Source organism: Strongylocentrotus purpuratus, unplaced genomic scaffold (genome assembly GCF_000002235.5).
Source record: "Strongylocentrotus purpuratus isolate Spur 01 unplaced genomic scaffold, Spur_5.0 spur5_scaffold_14, whole genome shotgun sequence".
NCBI lineage: Eukaryota > Metazoa > Echinodermata > Echinoidea > Camarodonta > Strongylocentrotidae > Strongylocentrotus > Strongylocentrotus purpuratus.
In genome coordinates, this window is record NW_022145599.1 from 34,235,683 (window position 1) to 34,246,138 (window position 10,456).

The window sequence follows — 10,456 nt, forward strand, 5'->3', positions numbered from 1 at the left end:
TAAAATAGTCAAAGGTCGCGGTGTACGCGCGCTTTTTCGTAACCAGCTTTGTTCGTTGACTTATGGTTGAACATGCTGCATGCTAGCTAGATGGAGCGCGGGCTTAATAATTACGCAATAATTCGTCGCTGTTTTCACAAAGTGACGGTAGTGAAAAAAAATTGCATTCACTTTGCGTTACGATTATTCTCACTACCGTCACTTCGTGAAAACAAGGACGAATTCTTCACTTCCGGCATGGGCTCGCCACAGCGAGAGAATTTCACCTTCGTTTACATAAGGAAAATTCAATCGGTATTTTCATCGGTGTGACTCCGATAGAAGCCAGTTTGAAAGCAGTATAATATTGTAAGCGTACATTTCTGTATATATCGCGGAAATAATTTTTTCAATGGATTATTGCTTCATATTCGACATAACCCACTGCTCCTCGTCACATTCCAAAATCAAAGCTTTCTTATGTTAGATTTTGATGAAACTTTCATAAATCAATATCCAAAGTTATTTGCTTTCAATTAATCTTAAGAAGTTTGGTTATATTTAATAAAGAAATAAAAAGTTAGTTTGAAATCATGAAAGAGAAATATGTGTTAGGAGAATAATAATACCCATTTACGATTGTAAATACCCTGCAGGCTTGGGAATGGGAATGGGGCAGCGGGAGGAGTTGACGGGATCGAGAGGGTGGCGGGAGGTTGGGGTGGTGAGGAGAGGGGGATCGATAAGGAGGATAGTGCTTTGGTAAATTACTATGATTGAAAATTGATATTATTTGTAAAGCAGTTTGTTTTTTTTGCTTTTGGACCCAATGGAAGAACAGGACCATATTATCATTTGACATGTGTTTCATATGTATGTTTTTAAAACTTGAATGAAAAAATGAATTTCGAAAATAAAAACAAACAAAACATAAGGCCTAACATTGAATGTTCAGTGAATTATCACAGATCACCCGCAGGTTTGATTAATTGAGGGACTGACTGGCTTTTTTTCTTTTTTGGTAAAAAACATACATTAAATGAGTTGTAAAGGGTATATGAGCATTTGTCTACATCAATACCCACTTCTTGTAATGGCCCAAATTAAACTGATTAAATCTTTGCGCAGCATAAAACATACGACCATTCGGTACAATGGTTTGAAATCAGACTATTACTTACTGGCTCTATAGCTCTTAAAGGGATCCGGTAACTTTGTCTCAGATTCTGAAACAAAATTCTGGATTTAGCTCATGCTGCAATGATAATTATAAACCTTTAGGGTGCGTTTATTGACCAACTTTTTGACTAGAATCAGGTTTCTAAAACGTCTTTCACGCAAATTTTGAAGGTGATTAACGCAAAGCCTTTTTTAAACGTCTTTAGATATGGGCATATCTAAGGGTGCGTTCAATCGACACTTTTTCACCCTAGAATCACGATTTTTAAAGACGTTTAGTTGAAAACACGTTTCGTTCAAGCGATTTTGTCGTCGGTCGTAAAAATAAACGTGTTTAAAAACACAAACATGAAATGCTGAAAAAGATGCGTTTTCTATCATGATTCTGCAGAATCACGGTCGCTAAAATTCGATTGAACGAACGGAGATCACAATCCTGATTCTATGGCGTCATTATCGTGGCCTGTTCCGGTTTTGGCAAAAACCGCGCGCCTGCTTTTCATGCAATTTGCGTTCACTATTATGCTTGTTTTCCTTCTATCTTTTTCTCTTTCTGTCTTTCCTTATATTATTCTTTGTTTCTTCCTTCTATTCCTATGTTATTCTTTGTTTTTTCCTTCTATCACCTTCTCTTATGTTATTCTTTGTTTTTATAATTCTATCACTTTCTCTTATGTTATTCTTTGTTTTTTCCTTCTACCACCTTTTCTTACATAATTCTTTGTTTTAATCATTCTATCACTTTCTCTTTCTGTCTTTCCTTATGGTATCCTTTGTTTCTTCCTTCTATCACTTTCTCTTATGTTATTCTTTGTTTTAATCATTCTATCACTTTCACTTTCTGCCTTTCCTTATGTTATTCTTTGCTTCTTCCTTCTATCACCTTCTCATTCTTTGTTTTATTATTGCGATCCATGCTCAAAACAGTAGTCGACAGTCGGTCGTAAATAATTCCAAAGCGCGCGCCGAAATTGACCTTTACTTCCTGGGTCAAACTGCGCAGTGTGATGCGCAGGGGCTGGGCTCGAAATGAGCTAGAATCAGCGTTAATGGAAAATCGGTTGAACGCTTTCCCGCAGTGACCTTGTTTTGTAACGGCGTTTTGATTTATGATTCATGTTTGTGATTCTAGCTTTGAAAAATCGCTTGAACGCACCCTAAAGACGCAAAAAGGTGTGTTTTTAATGTGACATACAGCCAGAATCACGTTTCTGAGAGATGATAAACGCAAAGCTGTTTTGAACCCCACATACAAATCGGACCTTCCCAGGTTAATTTCCGGTTCGGAGGCTAGCGCGCGCCATGTGTTGTGTACAAGCATGTGTGTGTGTGTAGTTGACCTCCGAGAAACTGTCTGCTTCCCGGGTCAAACGGCACAAAACAGCTGCGCAGACACAAGGCCTTTATTTTGAATCATGAAGAGACGATAAACGCGACATCCCGCAAATCACTTTCGTATAGTGGGGTTCAATATGTACAAACCTACTGGCAAGACACGATAAACGCGACCATAAACGGGTTCAAAACAGCTTTGCGTTTATCATCTCTCAGAAACGTGATTCTGGCTGTATGTCACATTCAAAACACACCTTTTTGCGTCTTTAGATATGCCAATATCTAAAGACGATTAAAAAAGGCTTTCCGTTTATCACCTTCAAAATTTGCCTGAAAGACGTTTGAGAAACCTGATTCTAGGCAAAAGTTTGGTCAATAAACGCACCCTATGTGGGAAAACGAGTATGGTAAAACCGGTCACTTAAAGACTTTTTTAGGCACTTCTTGATTATTTTAAAGCGCATTTTTTATTTGGGCCTCAATATTACACCATATCAAAGACAATGATAACACGTAGGGCCATGTATCTCGTAGTTCACATTGTTAAACGATTCCTTTAAGTCGATTTGTCAACAGTCGTTATTTTCCCACTTAAAGACATTTTCAAACCCCCTTTTATTTAAGAAAGTTCTAAATTAGTATTATCTTTTAAATGCCGTCGGGATAAAAAAAAACTTTTCATTTTTTTGGCCTGTAAAAGGGACATAGTACCTTTAATTCAAGTCGCAAATAATTTAATTCCTGCAAAAAAGGGGTCTGACGAAGTAGACTATGTCGTTAGCGCGCTATCACCACGTGCGTCCGAGATACGTCAACCGCAATAACAAATTAATATTGTGACCTGTAAATCGCCCACGCTTTTCAATGAGTGTAGGCTATATGGATTTTTTTTTTAAATGCCATTCACTTGCATTTCCTTTTCACTGCCTTTGTTGTTGTTGTTGTTTAGGTTTATAGGCGTTTAACATTCAAGAGTGAATATTTACGCCTCTTCTGTTTGATTTTTTTCCTTTCAAAATATAGATTTGCATGGATAAATTGGACAAATTGGAAACTTTGGTAACTTTATTAAATTTTGATCAAGTCGCATAGAATATTGGCTCACATGAAGTAGAGTTTGTGGTACAGCCGGGACGTAGAAAGTATGCTTATATCATTTTGTCCATTATTAGCTCTATTATATCCGCTTGTTATTGTGCTTCCGCGTTGAAATTAATACTCCCGGGCAATTTCTTGGCAGGTGAATCTTATAAAGAGTTTCCAAGCGATTAGCTTAGATTCTGGCAAGCATAATAACCCTGATATGATATGACTTCCAAGGGACTAAAATTAGACCCTACGCACACAAGCGCATTAATAGCATTATCGGTCGGCGTAGTCTCTACAAGCAGAGTCCGCGATTGAGCCATAGGTAAGGCTATACAAGGAGGAATGTCTAACAATCCGTACCGTTTTTGTATATTTGGATGAATTGGATTGCTCGCGTCACGGATTCTTTGGTGACAACACGGAACATTCAATATGTTCAGTTACAAGTACATGCAGGCTATGCTCAGGAAAATACGTTGAGAAAGTCGATCTTCTTTTAAATAGTTCCACTGGTAACATTACTGCTTTGTCATCCTCGTTCAGGGATCGACTCAGCATGTGTAAATCTCTCTAATACAAGGATATATTACACAAATGTTTTCTAGGATTTGAAGTAGTCCTATATAGTCTTTGGCATCAAAAGGAATTATATGTAAATATCAGACTTCCGCTATATTCCGTAAAGAAATTGGTGGTTTTATTCTGGTTTGGAAGGGAGCCAGGAGGTTAATTAAGATCGATTCAATAAGCTTTGATGGCATTCTAGAAACGCGGAAACCCCAATAGCCAGCATTCTCCCGAGTAAAATGACCGGATGTACGCGAGTACAAAACAGATGAAATTACTGGCAGCGTGTCCACCCCCCCCCCCACCCCCACCCCCTCACTCCAGGAACGGAGGGACCGCATTGATGTTCCAAAAATGTCCGGTAAAGGCAGGAAGTTGTAATGAATGGAGATTCCGTCTCGAAAGAATTTTCCGAGGGAAAAATATTCAAGATTAACTTGGCTTAACAATGCACAGTCCCCCTCTGGCATTCCAAATATTACGAAATGTTACGCAACGCCAATCTGCTTCCCTAAGTTCTCTATTCACTCTTTTGCAAAAATATGAAAGCATCCCGCTTTGAAGCCATGCATGGCACCGAAAAGATTAGGTCATGTTCAGTGAAGATGTATTTAGCAATAACATATAAAATACAGAATTCATAACATATGACCAATGCAACTTTCTATTAGTTATCAAATGCTTTTTCCGTTCCCGGATAACTCTACTGACGACATAGCCATTTCAACCGGCGAAATCGGCAAAGGAAATCGTGAGTTAGAACGAATGTAAGGTTTTCATCATCATGATTTTCTCATCTAATTATTGACATTTTCCGAAATTTTCCGAAATTTGTACAAGGCTAGAAAGGTAGTCCACAGGTTTATCTCCCTAAAAAACTAAATGAAATTGTGTTATAATGTTTGCGCATTAATTGCTTGAGGGCTAGAAGTTGTCAAGTTATCACCACTATTCCCCAAGTACGGGCCGGCAAAGCAAAAGCCGCCGTGCTCGCTGGGTTTTGCTGTGGGTGGAAAGGGAGGACTTAGTGCTACTAGAGAGCTTTCGCGGAGAGGGATAATGGGGATTACGGTAGGTGAAACAAAAGACGCGCGGCGCCATGGATTACTTAAAAGGGGCCTCTTGGACGGATCCATGACAGCTTCCTGGTAAAGGGGTACTTTTGACGAACACAATCCGGCTCGTAACACACACAAAATCGGCTCGTACTGACTGTATACACACCGGACATATGGGGGTGTTTTCAAATGGAGGGAACATGCATATGCGTACCCTAAATAACACCGATTTCTTATTGGGGGGGGTGGCGGGGTCCACACACACAAAAATAATTATTCTGAAACTCTCTATAAAGAAACGTCGTTTAAAGAATCAGCGTCCACACACACAAGAACAAGTAATCCGAAACTCTACAGCGAAACGTCGTATAGTGGCGCAGTTTGAAACTGCATGCGGTCATGAAGCGGAAATGAGAGATGCCAGGTCTCCTTTCGCTCGCGGTCACGTTGAGCCCCGCCAAGTTACACCGTAATTCTAGTTCGACCATACGTCCACACACAACACACTCGATGATTCGTTATCGAGTTCTAGTTCGAAACGATGCCCAGACCCGCATTTATACGTTTCTTTATAGTAAGCGTACACACCATGGGTGTCGATCTGTAATTGATACCTATTGTTCAGGGGGGGGGGGGGTGATCTATTCATTCATCCCCCCTGAACAATAGGTATTACGTAAGGATCGACACCCATGGTACACACACACACACACACCATTTCATCGTATGGCTATCCCGAAACGGTATAGCTATACCCGTTTCGGGATAGTTGCAAATCATATCATATTTCACGCGTCTGGGTATTCATTAATGGATATGATGGTAGGTAGGGTAGCCTTTAATTCATCTAAATGTCAGATATTTGGCATTTATTTACACGATGGTCGCCGTAAAATAGTCATAAATCATTTAAATTCGGCCTTTACACTAACCTCATGAACAGATATCAAACTTTCGTGTTTCTGTTTGGCTTGGGGCCGATTTAAAGCTCTCCAATTTGGACCAGGTAAAATATGCTGTGGCGGTCAGAAAACGCAAAAAAGGGAGGGGGAAAACAGTGGCAGCTAGGTTGACAGGTTCAACAACACATTTCTCTCTTAAGTGAGAACAACATGCAGATGACCCTTATAGAGGGATGGCCACTTGGACAGACTCAAATGTCCGGAGGATGATCCATTCGCTCGACTCTCTTGAATTTCGAACATTTCAGCCCAAATTTTTTCTTTTTATGTTTTAATAAATAAAAAGAAAGAAAACTGTTGTTCATACAATTAAAACTGGTATCAAAACGGGTGTTTAATATGGTAACTGACGTTAACATAATACATGTTTTATGTAGAATAAATAGTACACATTATGGCATGCAAATATTAAAAATTATTTTTAGCGTTCAATCAAAACATCTGGCGTGAATGTACGGCCACTTTGTTTCTGAGAAAATTACACGCCACAGCTGTTATGGTTTTCATTCGACGAGGACTATGTCTGCCCAGTGCTTCTCTCTCTGTTTACCAATAATGGAATTTTCCATCATGCTCCCGCTTGTATACCCTCTTTAAATCACGTGATCGTTGGAGGACGGATGCGGTCTGCGGATTATTGACAACGTCCTGTGGGTGCTTTGGAAAGAGCAATATCAGCAAAATTGCTCAAATTTGGGTGCATGCAGCTAATTTTCATGCGGGACAAAATTCCGTAAATGTATGCGTATTACAGTTGGAGGGAAAACAATGTGATTGTAGGCCTATAAGCTTCATAACTGGAAGGGGGAAATGGCTTACATTGTGTGAACCCAATTTCTCCTCTCGCAGCGCTAGGCATGAAAAGGCACAGCAAAAGAAAAAACACAAGGATATCAAAAAGTTGTATTACGCCAATGATATTCTGACCGAAACATGACTTGATATCAGGTAAATACTATTGTCCTTCGAAAATCGTATGCCATCAGCCTTTTCACACACAGCTAAAATTCATCGTATCTAGAGATGATTAGTATAAACGTGTTTAACTCAACAGTTTTAAACATGTTTATAGAAAATTTTCCCAGTGTGAACATCGTTTATACGATGTTGGGATAGATACGAAGTCGCGATCCATATGCCCCTAAAAGCAGGCTGCAGATACGAAGTTCGTATCTAGAGAGCTTGACATTTTGTGTGTGAAAGGTTATTCGTGTTTAAACGTGTTTCAGACGTGTTTAAACTGGATGGAGCGTGCGCTTTGATTGATATGACATGACCTTCAATGCGCAATGGCACTACTGCGCATTTTACGAGCAGTAGTTAATCACGAAATGATTAACGATCGCACCGAAATTTCTGTGTGTGAATGATGTCGTATGTTCAGGTGATTAGTTTAAACACGTTTATACTAATCATGTTTATAGAATTTTAGCTGTGTGTGAAAAGGCTGTCTGACGCTCTCAAATGTCGTGACGTGGGAGTGGATTCTCACATGGCATGGGCACTAGGGGCTCTACGTGTAACTATTCAGGCTAATTTCTTTCTCTTTTTTTTTTTACTAGTTTATATATTGGGACATACAGGTTTGTTTATCATCATTTTTGAGCCTCATTCCTATCTTGCCATTGTTTGTGCTGCATGTCCTGCCTGCCCAGAGATCGTCGCTGAACCGAGTAACATAATTCACCGCTGCCTGACACGCTAACGGGCGTTATTGATCTAAACTCGTACGACTGATCGGTCGTAATACCTAATGCTCATGGCTATCTAATATAGCAGATATTGACTGGCAGGGGGTATATGTAACGTTCTCGGACCTGAAGCGAGTTCTATTTTCCCTCGTGCCAATATTTGGAAAATAAAACTCCCAAAGAATGTTATATTACACACCCTGCCAGTCAATATTTGTTTTATTAGATAGCCTTGGTTTGAAAATTGAGGGGGGGGGGGGGGGTCCCATTTTTTTTTGGGGGGGGGAGGGGGGGGCATAAATTTTAGTTCCATGTTTTTTTTTTCTAGGACAGAAACCTTTTTAGAAAAAAAAAGAGAAAACAAAATTAAGATTTTTTTTTTTTTTTGAGGGAAGAAATTAAATTTCAAGAAAAAAAAATTCAAGGGAGGAGAAAAAAAAGGGGGCGAAAAAAAATTGACGAAAATTAATTAATTTAATAAGTGAGGTATCAATCACCTGGATGAAAATGAATTAATAAGTTTCGTACAGCTATAGAATGAATTATTTCAGCCTAAAAACAAATTTAACTGGTATTCTAATTGTTAATTAAGGAATAAGGAGCATTAATAAAATAGAGAATAACATCAGACCCCACATGTAGTTGTACTAACGCGCTGAGCGGTATAGATCGCAGGTGCGCGCTAGTACAACTAGTAAACACGGAAAACCGGAAATCGTTGTGCATGATGGAATCGGGATATTTGACTCCGTACTTCGGTCTAATGAAGACGGTCGCAAACTATCCCGCTAGTTGGGAAATAGTGGGATATTTTGCAAAATAGACCGAGATATCTTGGGATATTATCCCAACCAACTATCCAGCTAATTTGCTACTTCGGTCTAATGAAGACGCAAATTAGCTGGATAGTTTGCGATCGGGATAGTTCAAATAGCTGGATATTTGGCAATCTCGAGATAGTGAAGACACGCCTTAGAGTCAGGGATGCGAATATGATTTAGGTTAGGGTTAAAGGACAATCCGACCACGTATTAACAATTCCAATTCAAAACAAAAGGTTTAAAAATAGCCCAGTGTCATTTTTAGTTCATATACTCAACAAAAGTTGAAAAACTTGTTTTTTTTAGTTTTTTTTTTTACTGTTATCGTTATTGCAGGTATACTAAGTACTTCTCTGCCCCCCCCCCCCTCTCAAAGTCGGCTGTTTAAAAATTTACATGTTAGAATTTTTTTTATCATATGCTTGTATTGACTTTTATAGGAAATTTGTAAACAATAACAGCTCATGTTTTTGTTGTATTTCTGGATACTTGTGCCATGTGTTTATGGTTTTTAGATACAGAATCTAAGTCTTATTCTTTATATTGCTAGTTTTTTTTACATGTATATCTTTAAAAGAATAAGTGTCATAGTCGAGTGGTTTAAGCACTTGACTTGCAATTCAAAGGTCGCAGTTTGATCCCCGATACGGCACTTCTGTCCTTTGGCCACGCATTAATCTTCATTTGACACAGTCGACCTAGGTGAGGTAAATGGGTACCTGACAGGAATTAATTCCTTGAAATGCTGGAGCGCTGTATTGGCAGCAAGGCTAAAGCCGGGGTAATAATTAATGCACCTCGGAATAGAATTTCTAGATAGACGGCGCTATAAAAACACCTTTCATTATTATTATTAAAAATGTTATCTAATGTGCCTAACATATAAACTTAAATATTCCAGCCATGGCTGTCCTTCATGTAAAATAGTATTTGTATGAACCATGTTTGTGCTATAATAAAAATAAAAAAATTTTAGAATTGAATTTAATTGAAATGGAATAATAAGTTGATTTGTGTAACAGCAGAAAAAAACAGAAACAGGATGGCAAAAGTTGAAATAAATTGGACCAATAGTAAGGACGTTATGAATGTTTGAAATATGAAATCACTAAGTTTATGCGAATCTCAGATAGGTAGTCTGGTCAGTAGATTGTGACGTAGGACGTGGATTACTCTGCCATTTGCCGTGTACACAAATATCACTAATTTATGTTTTTCTCTTCAGTTCCTTCTTCCTTGGGGTACTACTCAAAACATATCATAAATAACATATTACTATCTAGGTCCTCTAAAAAGAAAAGACCCCTCTGAGCAATTATTTTTTGGGGGAAAATTTACATTTCATTCATTGTATATGTTGGAACAGATGATAAAGTAGTCCGGCATATAACTACCGCTTGAACCAATTTGAAGTGCCCATACGAAAAGTGATTACAACTTTCAAAAATTCATAACTTTCTTATATAAAGTCAGATTTAATTGAAACTTTCATCAACTGGTTACTCTAATTTTTCTGCTTTCTTTAAGAGTAGATATCTATTTGGGCTTGTTTGCCCTTCAAGTACGGGGTTAGGTGGGCTTGGATTAGTCGAGATGGACGTCAGTTTCCATGTGTAGTCTACAGGTCACAATTCGATGACACCAGACTTAGGGCGTACCCCACTATTGAACCCCACTATCATACCCCACTATACAATCGTGATTTGCGGGATGTCGCGTTTATCGTTCCTTCACGATCAAAAATAAAGGCCTTGTGTCTGCCCAGTTGTTTTGAC